Raw genomic sequence first — 12,804 nt, forward strand, 5'->3', positions numbered from 1 at the left:
GATTTAATGGCTTGGTCCAGGTTTTGATGTGCTTGTCCCTTTATGCGCTTGTTGTTTGACATATGCAGACAGGACTACTGTAACCGTTTGCCTGAACTGTGATTCATCACAATCCAGTGCCGATTTCCCCATTTCCCCATTCTTGATTGCCCCTGAAACTTTAAGAATAAGATATATCATTAATACTTGTGGCAATGAGGCATTCTGAGTTACGCTGCGCCCATACATTGATTGCTCCAACTGTGAATGTACACACAGGAACATGACGCAGAGGAGAGACTTCCGTACTCCAGCTGGGTAGCAAAGCTCTCATTTGGCTTTTCTTAACACTGAGCAAGTTGAACAAAGGTGCCTTATAAAGCTTAGTTGTCTTTTTCAAATACCCTCTCCCCCAGTTAGGATTATGCATTGAGTTTCTTTAAACTGGGTCTTGAAGTGTTCATGTATCCCCTTGCTGCCTGAGCAGCAGACGCTTGTGGAGGCTGTGTGTATTTACTGTGAGCATTATGATTTCAACAATGTGTGGGAAATTCATATATTGGACAATAACACACCATATCAAAAAAAGTTATTTAGGGTTTGAATGTGTTGGAACAAAAGAAAAAGCAAAGGGTCAAATTGCCAGCTGGTGCAAATTGCCAGTGTATAGCACATGAAAGCGTCAGCCAGAGCTCTGGACAGTTTGACCAGGAATCCTCCCTTCTCACTTTCTTACTCACTGTGAGTTGTGCTGTCCTGCTTGTTAAGCCACCGGGGTGGCTGCATCTTGGTCTGGTGAAACTGCAAGTATGCATGCAGAAGAAGAAGGAGAGGAAACCTGCCCCCTTTGACTTTGCAAATAAGTTTTTGGAGACTTTGTTTTGCAATTTAAATGTAAAAATGGATTGGACCCATTTTGGTTTTGCCTTTCAGATCATCTTTATTTAGCTTTTCCAGTAAAAAGGAGGGCAGCAGTTTAGCCTGTCTGCCCAGAAGCAGATGGCTGAATGTGGAAATAAGGTGTCCCAGTAGGGAGAGTGTTTCCATATATGCATTTTCAGGTTAGTGTTTAAAACACATTATTTTTCATTCAATAAATTAAAATTATGAAATACTAAACAACAATGATAAAATCAAAGGTGATCCAATCCATGGACAGTTCTCTTACTTATGCAGCTTTTATGGAGCTATGGTAGGTACAGAAAAGCTATTGTGACTGAAATCGTGCCTCACACAATTTGCATTTTCCTTTTAGAGGCAGCCCGAACTTAAATGTGGCTTTTTAAAAAGGACTAAATGAAACTAAAATAAAAACAATTAATGCATCTTGACCTTCAGAAGTGCCTTCCAGCCCTTTAAACAAAATGCAGGTTCAGTACACGCCTGCCGATTAGTTTTAGTTAATTGAAAATTATAGGATTGACCCAAGAGGAAAATTTTGTTTGCACTCCAATCACTTTTACAAATTAAGGAAAATTACCACAATTTTGTTTAGCTAAGGTTTCACACTGAGTTCACGAAATTAGCTCAGCCATCCCAACAAAGTCAGCACTTTGTTAGTGAGCACTAGAAAAAACCTAATAGTCTATGGTGTGTACAAACGAAGCATAGAAAAAGCTATGATGCTTTAGAGAACTAGGCCAAGTGTTTTTAATTAGGATTATTGGTTCATTGTAAGTTTTGAAGAACAATCAAACTAGCAGATTAGCTGTTTCTTTTAAAGCTAGAATTTCTTGCCATTCATTTTTCCCATGAGAACTTGTTTTAACTCCCACATAGCACTATTTTTTTTTTTTTTTTTTAACAAGGCCTGCAGGAAATGGACCAATTGGAAGTTGGGATACAGTAACATTCCCCAGCATCACTCCAGCTGATGGGAGTTTTTCACAATGTTCTTCAGTGAACTCAGTGTTCTGGAACATATTACAAAACCACAGAGGCCAAATGTTTTCTCAGAGGAGTTTGGCCTCTGTTTTTGGCCGAAAACATTTCAGCATCACTTGCTGCTTATTTACCCTGCTATTAAGAACAAGAAAAGGGGAGAGGAGAAAAAGGAAAAAAAATAATAAAAGAGAGTGTGTGTGTGTGAGAGAAAAAGACCTGGGGTTTGTGGGCGGTGCAGGAGTTGATCAAGCGTAGTTTCCTTTCTGGTGAGAATGTCCCTGCTCGTTAAAGGTCCCATTTTGTGGTCAGGTCTCATTTAGAAGAAATTATTTTTAATCAGTGTTCAACAAAATATCCCCTCAAGCCACCTGGCTGTAAACTGTTTTTTTCTTACTGTTAAGTACTTAAGTTCTCAGAAGAAAATACCTAGTGACCCATTAATTTTAGCCTTTTTTTCCCCTTTAATTGCAAATAACTTTAGTAATATGATCTCTAAGTAGTCCATGTGCTATCTAGGAATCAAGGTCACATATATACAGAGAAATCCTGGCTTTTGTAAGTATTTTTGAAAGAAATAAACCAGTGTCAACCCTGTGCTTACAGGAAAAAATAAGTTTTTTATTTTCCATCTGCAAAGCAAGCCATTAGCATGCACTTATAGAGCAATTATTTTTTAAATTTTAAGCTTTGACATTCCTGAAAGAACATTATTAGAAATACAGAAGCCTGAACACATCTTGCATGTGTGTTCATTTTGGAATAATATTAAAAGTCCATATTACACACAAAAATACCCAAACATGCTTGTCAGTATTTCCCTGTGGCACCCCTCATCTGTAAGTGTCTTCTGGTATTGAAGAACACTGGATGAATTAAGCTTCATGTCGCAACTTAGGAGTCAGGTAGGTATCACTACCGTTATTTTAGGACTGGAGAAATTGAGATAAAAGAAGAAGTCATTAGGGATACAAATCTGTAGGGAGTTTGCCAAGGTGACTCAGGGCATATATGGTTGAGTTAAATACGGGATGAGAATTGGCACAAATTTGTGATACTTGGACAGGCCTTTGAGGTATTTGTTTTGTTTTGTTTTACTTTAAAAAATGGATGCATCATGGACAGCATGATTTTCACAGATGAATTTTGCTATGGGTCATGTACTAAACCATGAGATTTGAGTGGGACTGCATGAATATAAGTGAAAGGAGAATTTGTCTCACTAACTATTGGAAAGGACATATGGAAGATCCATAACAATACATTATGCTGTGTCTTCTACCACCTGCTCAGTTTAAGGTTTTGTGCTTTATTTTTTCCTCCAACCTACAGCAAAGGACTACATAGGGGCCAGAAGTATATATCTTTGTCACTAAGTTTATGTATATAACATGGGGTTAATTCAGATTCTTAGCTGAGCAGTACCCCAAATGCTGTTCCTTTTTTTGAAAATTGGTTAGGTGGTTGGATACAGGTTGGAATTTAGAGATCATTTTCATTTGCATTAGTTTTGCAGGAAGGCTGTGGGTTAAACCATTTGTGTCCTGACAGGGTACCTAGAGAAACAGGCAAGTTGCTCCACAGTTCATTTGGGTTTTGTTATAGGCTATAGGATATGGCATGTCTCTAGAAGTGCTACTAACAGGAGTGGTGGATGTAGGGTCAGCATAAACGCACAGGGCTTGCTGTGCAGTGCGAATAACCCAGGTGCTGAGCACTGATCCTCCAGGATAGTTGTGATGAAGGCTGAGTAGGTCAGAGTGGAGCACTGCGGAGAGTGGCCAGTGTTTGCATTACGCTTTTGGGCTGCTGTGTGTAGAGTGACGTAGAAATGCTAGCACCGTGAAGGTCAGCATACTCGCAGAATTTCTGGGAAACAGCCTCCTTCTCTGAAATGTCATAGGGCTTCTCAGACAGCTTTTCACTCCCCTAGTTGCTACAAAGAAGAAATAGCTCGTGGGAAAATTACTGCTCCATCCTCATTTCACCTGTTACCTTTGAGTCTGCGTACAAACAGGAAGAGCCTTGCAGATCACAGATGATTTGGGTAACATTTTCAAAATCCTCGGTTTCAGGTGGCTTCATTTTTAGGTTTTTATCTTTAAATGGTTTAATTTAGAGATGCACAGGGGTAGTTGTCTTCTGAGAATCATTCTCTTTTCATTTCTTAAGTCAAATACCTCCAAGAGTAAGACCAAAAACCTACCTGTCAGCATTTCAAATTTCAGTCCATGGTCCTAGAAGCAAATGTTTAAGTCAGGCACACAGGTCTGGTCAGAATTGGAACCACTTAAAAGGTGATCTCTAGTCCCTAAAGTTTCTGGCCTGGTAAACTTCAGTGATTCCCTTGCTAGGAAAATTTTCCACTTTCAAGAAGGCAGAAATAACTATGCAAAGTTCAAAAGATCCATAATCAATGAAGCAATCAGGTTTCAGAATGGAGAGTTCTGGAGTTTGTAGACTTAAGAAAAGTGGTGATAAGAGACAGACTGGCTGTCAAGAGGTTCCTGTAGCCCCACTGGAGCCTTTCTTGGTGCCTGCGGGCTAGAGTTTGACCCTTACACCAGCTAACCTTGGCCATAGCTGTGTATCTCTTGGTTCCTGAGAAATGTTAGAACCTAGTGGCAGTTATTCTCAACGTCAGTAATACACAACCTCATTAGTTTCACAATGCCTCATTCATGTGTGTTTATTATTAAATCATGAGCACTTAAATAGCTGAATAGTATAAATGAGGAGAGAAGGCCACCATCACCAGAACAATAAAAATAAAATAAAAAATCCAAACATCTCTGATGCTGTCTTGGGTTTTATCCTGATGTGTTTGTAAAATTCTTCACCCTCAAAGATATGATGATCATTAATCTGAAATGAAATATAGAGCACATCACTTCTGCAAAAGAGTGACCAGCTACGGGGTCTGGTAGTTAGCAAATGAATGCCATTTGTTTTTAACAGCAGTTTTTATCTTCCTTTCACTAGTAAATATTAATAGCAGTGCTAGAATAAAAAGTATCAGTCACTGAGTGCTACAGAAGAACAGAACAAAATTCCTCAATACAAAGAAATGTATAAAGTTTAAAATAAGAGCTGGTGTTTGTTCTTAAAAGCAGGAGGGACCTGTGCTGCAGGTTACCCTGTGCTTTGGAGGCTCAATATAAAGTCTGTTCCTGATCTCAGAGAGACTCTGCAGAGGACAGAGGAGAGATGGTAAATCCTAACTATAGCACAATCAAGTAAGGAAGAATTAAATTCAATCCTTTGTAAAGGTAGACTTGTACTGGCGAATTTAATTAATGTCTCTGGAAACAAGAAAAAAACCCCTCATAACAGCTATCTGAAAAAAGTCCTAATGCAGGGTTCGCTGGGTTGCCCCTTCATCTCATTGTGCCAAGTGTTTGTTCCCAACTGTACCTTGCCGTGGGGACACTGGAGGCATCAGGTGGTGTGTGGAGCTCCAAGATAGACCTGTCTTTGGGCTGATGAGTTAGGCTGAAGAAGTTAAGCTGTACACGTGGCTTTCTGCTGCCATAGGAGTTTGCCATAGTCATTGAAGAACTGGATCCTCATGGCACCACTGCTGGTTGGGGATGCTTGCAGGTGAAATATGGATGGGAAAACAAGGGAGCCTCTCCCTCCAAGCACCTGCATCAGTGATGTGATCTTGGGTGTTACCTGCCTTTGAAAAGGAGAGTTGCCCTCAGGAAATCTCTATTTGAGTTTAAGCTTGAACTTGGCCCTGTCACAGTTCCAGTCCATTAACTTAGTTGCTCTGCTGAGTCAGTGCTAACACCTGGTCTCTCTGGCCTGTCTAGAAATTTTTAGGGTGGAAAAAAAAAATGGTTGCAATTGTTTTGGAACAAGCTTTCCTAGATGAAATAACTTTAGTCTTCATTATTTAGTGGTGGGTGTGTGGATGAATGTTGTTACAAAAGTGTTTGTTTTAAGTTTGTTAGGACGTGCCGAGTGGAGTGAAGTATGGACAGTTATCAGGCTTGAATATTAGGGGTGTTGGTTTGGTTTTCCTTCAGGAAAGAAAGCTGGGAGGGATCCTAATTGATTGTAGGGAAAAGGGTGTTACCAGGCAGTGAGGATGCGGTGGAGGTGGACTGGAAAATTTCTTTTGTATGCTAATAGGAACACAGAACCCTCATATCTTTGGTATTTCTTAAACACTGGAAGCACCATAACACACTGCAAAAAACAATCACTAAAAGTGTGCAGTGTACCTGTAGGACAGCTGTAAAATGAAAACAATTACAGCAACTGTCAGAATAAAGCTGGCTGTGAAGGAAACATATTATTTTGCATATTTTACGTATACACTTTCCAAGAAATATGACCTTTATTTTCTAGTTAGAGGGAAGTGCAATCAGAGTCTACGCAGCAAAAGGTAGCTGGATCATTAAAAAGAATATTTTCTCTGATATTAGAAGTCTAAATGGGCACTAGTCCTTATTCACAACCTTGGCTGTTTCTCTGTGCCCTGAGTTAATAAGTGATAAGGCCAAAAGAGAAATAAATCACTGAAGTCCCTGTCCAAAGAAAACATATTGACTACAGCCAAGCAAATAACAGCCCATAACCAATGGTCCCATTCATCATTCATGTAATAGGGATATAAAGTATTCTCTACCTATCAAACCATAGAGTAGGAAAAAGCCTGATAAGTCCCCAATCTAAGCTATGTGATTTGATTATTAAAGGACATGAACTGTTTGTCACATACCTTTAATCTTTAAGATGTGTTGCCATTTCTAAACTATAAATTTGTGGTAAAGGATTAGAAAGCTATTAACGATAAAGGTATAAACTAGACTTTATAAGGATTCCTGCAATCGTCATGCAACCCTGTAGACCCTTGGAACCTTAACCTATTGAATATGATATAACATAGTTATCTGACCTTCAAAGCCAATAAACCATTTTTTGCTTTCCAAATTCCAGACTTACTCCATGATAAATTAACCCTCTGGGTTCACAAAATAAGCCTTGTAAATTCTTTTCTTTATCCCCGCCCTAGAACCTTTAAATTTTCATGCCCTTGCTTCAAAACTCTCTTATTCCAGACTGAAATGTTAATCTTTTTTTTTATTCTCCTTTTAGCTCATGTCAGTTGATAAGATATTATTCCCTCTTTTAAAAAAATTGCCAATAAAACAGAGAGCTGAGATGAATTTCTAAAAAGCCTGAATTGTGCTCTGTTTCTACAGGGGGCTTCACTGTCTTGTTTCTTAATGTATGAGTATTCAGATTAGAAAAATGCCTCAGAAATGGACAGTTTATAGTAGCAGCAGTGGCTGCACTGCTTAGCTTAATGCATTTTGATCCTGTACCCTGAGAAGAGGGACAAGGCACTCTCTTTTTGCTGGTCCAGAAAACCAACTTCTCAGCTCCTTGTTGCCGCTGAAATATTTCATAGCTGGGAATTCTGGCTGCCTTGTGGATATATATGTACCTAACTCATCCTTCCTGTGCTTCTCATGGGGTGCAGCAGGATTTGATTTCTGCCTGGAACCATGTGCAGGATTTACTGTGTGTTGCTGAAAAATGGCCAAGCTGTGGGCTAGACTGTCAGAGGTGCCCGTGCGCGCAGCACGCTGGCTCTGGCGAGGAAGTCAGAACGTGAATTTAGTGCACGGCTGCCTGAGGCATGCTCTTGCACAGGACTACCTGCAAAATAGCCTCCTTAAGATGTGCTTAATCCTTTGAGGTGCTTATTAGTGAGGGTTCATTTTCCCTAGGCATTTTGCTACAGAAGTAAGCGCTGTACAGCTGGCTCAGACCAGCAGCGTGGTGTGCAGCCATCGTTCCCCGGAGGCAGGACTTGGGCAGCCTCGCTTGCTTCGAGCTTGTGCTAGCATCCCTACACAGCCAGCAGTGCTTATCTAGCCTGGTTAAAGCTCGCTGACAGCAGTGACTACAGAGTAGACATGCCCCAATATAGCCCATGTCTACAGATTCAGGCTTTTTTGTTAATATATAGATAAAAGGGAAATCTTGTACTTGCAGCCTTTCATCTCAGTGGATGCAAGAGCAATTTATTGCATGGAGTGTGAAGTTCTTTGTACTTTTCTGCTATCTTGCAAGAACTCACCCAGACTAGTCTGCTTAGTTATGAAGATATAAAGTGCGTAAGTGATGTGGTCTGCCGTGGTGTCTGGATAGAGATGCTGGAAACAGTTTAGTTCCAGAATCACTAGGCTCAATCCTGGTGCCTTCTCAGGTCTGCCCAAAACAGTGCAGAGTTGCCTCCTGATGCAGGTTGCAGTGTCCATTGTTACTTTTTTTGAGGGCAGTTTGTGTATTTCGTTATAGAACACATTGCAGTCTGCAGCACAGATGTGCCTTTGTAGGCTGGAGAGATGCTGTATTGCTGGCACCACAGGAGCAAACAGAGGGAAAGACAAGAAACTCGGAAAGGAAGCGAATTGTAACTATGGTGTTTTAAATGATCTGAGACATTTGGCAATAGTCCACATTTACTTCGTGATAATGGCCAAGTAATGGCTTGGAGAAAGTAGAACTTCCTTGAAGATTCAATCCACACAAGAGTTTCAACAATCTCAACAAGCTTCCCTAGGACCTTCTGGCAGATCTGTATCATCACCCAGGTGCTGATGTTGCTAAGGAACAACACGGTGGTGTTAATACTATAATCCCTACTGCATTTATTTAAAGTTTCTCCAATTCCCCACTCCTCCCAAAAATATCTCAATTGTTTGAGGTATGTATATAACTATATAACCTTCCCTGAAAGGTCTTTTGCCATAGGGTCTTGCCATTGGTCTGTTGTGAGCTCTGCAGTTAATTACAGAAGTATAAACCCATTGTTACTTAATTCTGCCAAGCCAAGCATATGCAGATCCTTTATTCCACAAGGTAGAACAGAAATTATTTAGTATATCACTACAAAAACATGTTAACATGATGTAAATTAGACTGTGGTTTTGCAGCATGTCAGCTATTCTGCATGAACTTCTTTCATACCCACACCAAACTCAGACTACCAAGAACCAGATAGTTCATGGCAGTTTACACCTGGGGGAGATGTGTGAACCATCCGTTCAAGTATCACAATGTAGAGCCTGGATTTGACAGATACCCTTGTAGACCCACAGTCTTGCACAGTTTTCCCTAATTTGCATGGCCATATCCACTGTTACTTCATCTTTCAGTGTTGTCTTTAATTTCCCTCCCCTCCCTTCCCTCACAAATGTGATTTTTTCATCCTTTTTCCTGTTGCCATAAATTGTGGTTAACCTCTTTGCATGAAGAGTTGCAGACTTGAACTGCTGTTGCATAGCACCAGGTGTTAGCATTGGTGGTTAACAAGAGGAAACCCCATTCCCAGCAGACAAAGGGTTAATTAAAAAAAAAACCCAACAAAAAGCAATAAACCAGAGAGAGAAACCCCACACAATCAACTAAGAATGGTATTTTTTAAGTCCCCATGGGACAGAAAATGCACATGGAAATTAAGATGTTTTAACAGTCGTCTAGCAAAAATACATGTTTGTTAAAATCGAAAGTGGTGCCAAACTCTCCATTTTAAATCTGTGAAAATTACAGAGCAAAACCTGTGATGTCTATGAACAATTGTGAAACTTGCTGTCACTTTTTAGTACTGCAGCACCTTCCCAAGTGGGCTTTATCCCTTTTCAACATGATGAGGTCCTCTTTCACCTTGTCTGCATAAGGGAATAGAAATCTAGTGAGCCTGAGTGACCCTCCCTTTGGAGCTCTGGGGCATGATACCCAGACTGTCCCAGACATCGTCTTAGAAGTGGGTGAATCTCCATCAGGAAACTCTCCTCTCTGTCCTCTGTCTGCAGATGGGCTCTAAACAAGTGCTCAAATATGCACTTGGATGGCTGAAGCTGGGTGGGAATTACCCATTACACCCTCAGGGACCCCACATGCTAGGTGCTGTGTAGGAGAGTAACTATTGTCCCAAGCATTGCAGTCCCACGATAATTTCTGAAATACGTGTGCTTATTGTCCCTGTTTTGGTGTGTGTTTGTTGATTTTCTTTTTAATTTTCTCCTAACTTATATCCTATTCCTAGTGTTCAGTAGGGTACTAATACTTAGCAGTCTACAACTCATCAAATAAAAATACATAGTTTGTATGCTCAGGCAGTTCTAGCAGTAAGCTTGTATTTGTAAAAATGAAATGCAAGATTTTATTACAAGAAGTAACCATGAGTTCATGTTGAAAGGTCACTTCTGCAAGGGAAATATTTTTTCCAAATGTAAATCTCTGACTAGTTTCACCACTCCAAAAAAAGTTCTCCCCAAAGTTCGCAAGCATGTTGTGCACAGCTACTAGAAATAGTCGTTACATTGTTGTTCCTAAAAATAGGTCTTCAAGTGTCCATCGTACTGAAAACCAATAATATTTTCTCTACAAGTTTTTAATTTTGAGGTATTTTTGGTTCCTTTAAATCTTTCATTGAAACGTGCATGTCATTTATTTAAAAGGAAGAGGGTGAAACATGCCTTGCCTGTTTGCCTTAGATTGTATTTTCTCTGGGTATTTTTGTCAGCTCAGGCTCTGTTATTGATAGAGGGGCTCTCAGGGCAGTGCATGAGTCTGGCAGGTCAGGGACAGGAACAAAAACCTGCACTAAGTATCTTCTGTTCTGGAATGAAGAATTTAGTTCATATTTCCCAAAGACAAGGCCAGTCTGCACATAGTTTCTTCACCAAAACTGTTCATCCTTGCACCGCTTGCAAGTTCTGTTAAAACAACAAATGAACCTTCTTTAAATTGGGGCCTAAGGGAAAGGATGGAAATGACCCCCTCCCCTCTCCAATTTCCCCCATTAGACTTTTTTTCACAGATGTTCATGCTGATTAGAACTGGGAAATAAGGGTATTTCTGTGTACTATGAATATTCATTTTTTTGGCAATGAATTTCCTTCGGTTTCCCTGTAGTGTTTTGCTCCCTGTGAGTGTTTGAACAAGTCAGTTAGCTGAGACAGTCCGTTTTAAGGAAAACTCAGTGTGTTCTGCAGAAAGTGAACTTTCCATAGCAAATATGTCTTTGACTGAACAAAAGGTTGTAAATCTTACTGTTGGGTTGTTAAGAAACATGACTAGAAGCCGGCACAGGTAAGGTGGTGCCCTCTCTGAACATATGCTGTAAGTAGAGAATTTAAACCAAAAATTTGTATCAATCTACTCTTTAGTGATATATCTATAAGGGTAAGGTTAATCAGAAAAACTATTGGACAAATATTTTTAGCTAATAAGTTAATTGGAGAAAATATCTCTTTGGACAGTTACTGAGAGGGAATGGTTTGTTATGAATTATTTGCCCCACAGTAGTACTGATACCTAGATCCAAAGAAGCTGCTGGACTTGCTCTTTGAGGAGTCTGTGATGCTATGCCTAATTAGACCAAATAGATATGAGCAGAAATCCATAAAATTTATAGCAGAGAATCCCATGGATTTTTTTTTTTCCTTTTAGAATTTTTAAATTGTTATAAAATGGAGATTACTGTTTCTCCTACTGTTCAATCTTGTAATTCTGCAGTAAATGTGAGGATAGAAATTGTAGCCAGTGTGTAGGGAATAGCTAGGATCCTGCACTCTGGTCCATGAGTAGCTGGGCCAGGCAGACTGCACGCAGGAATTGGGCAGAGTTCCTCTGACTTCAGTGGGAATCTGCATTATTCTCTTGAATTACAACATTGCAGTCCTTGAGATCACCCACAATTGTCATTATTTTCTGCGTAGCACCTTAATACTTACCCAGCGTGTTCTGTGGAATAATGTACACAATTTTACACCAACTATGTAATTAACTCACTTTGCTACTCCCCTCTCCAGGGAAACTCCTGCTTCTATTAATGCTATTAGGAAGGTCCTATGCATAGAACAAAGAAAGTGGTGCAGCAGATGAGTTAACATGATTTGATTTGCAGATGCTTTAAACACTTAGCAGGAGACAGCTACGAAAGCTAATTAAATCACTCTAAGGTGCACAGGATTATCTGCTTTGTAAGAAACAATTTCAGTGAATTATGGTCGCCCTTTAGCTGAGGGAAAGTAAAAAGCATATTTGTTTGGAATTAAATTTCCCACGCAAAGTGCCCATCAGACCTCTCTTTCCCTGTACTTCTAAAATATTCTTCTTTTGTAGCTAATATTTTCTAGGAATATGAATTTTCATTTAGTAACAGTGGTGCTGCTTCCAACTTCCTTGTGTAAAAATTTTCCTACTTAGCTATTGATTAGGATCTGCCTTTAAGCAGCGTCTTGAGTAAAAAATCGTGTTGGTACATTCACTACCTCTCAGATACTGCATCTTATTTAGTGTACCGGAATTCCCAGTTTAAAGTAATCACAAAATTTATGGAGAAACGGATAAAAAAGGTTGTAAAATATCGATTTGGGGAAAATAATAACACAACTCATCTATAATAAGAAGAAAAATGAAGCAATAATTCAGGTGTATTGAACGGCTTGCTGCTGGAAGTATTGATCCAGTGCTTTAGTGTGCAACATCGCACCTAACATTGCAATGGAAGAACAGCACTGCATTCCCCTGCTCGTTATTTCACAGACACTGTTGCCTTGTTACACAGGTCCCACAGAGCCGGGGCTGCCAGCAGGGAAAGAGAGGAACCCCCGAAATAACCACAAACCTGTAATATCTTCATGTCACAGTATCCCACTGTAACAACATGCAGACGTTGTGCTCGCATGCTCCTCTTAACGACAATACTGTAGTTTGGATTTCCTTGAGTTTTTTTTGCTCTTGCTCTCTTTTCTGTATCACACGTATTGCCTGCTTTCTGTATAAATGGTACCTCTGTGCTGTCTCTTGTGATAGCATGTAATCAGAAATGGTGTAATTGAGGAAACGTGCTTCCCTTAAATATTGACTTTCAAGGTCCATGTATAAAAATTCCTAATCTTATTGCGGTTTTTC

The 12,804-nt window shown here is 39.8% G+C and overlaps 1 protein-coding gene across 10 annotated transcripts in view; it reads left to right on the forward strand.

The window, feature by feature from the left end:
- Positions 1-12,804, forward strand: part of EBF1 (EBF transcription factor 1) — a gene marked incomplete at its 3' end in the record, with an annotated part of 278,174 nt that overhangs the window by 214,674 nt on the left and 50,696 nt on the right. The gene's annotated exons all lie outside the window — the stretch shown is intronic.

Source organism: Phaethon aethereus (assembly GCF_964289735.1).
Source record: "Phaethon aethereus genome assembly, chromosome: 14".
NCBI classification, from domain to species: Eukaryota; Metazoa; Chordata; class Aves; order Phaethontiformes; family Phaethontidae; genus Phaethon; species Phaethon aethereus.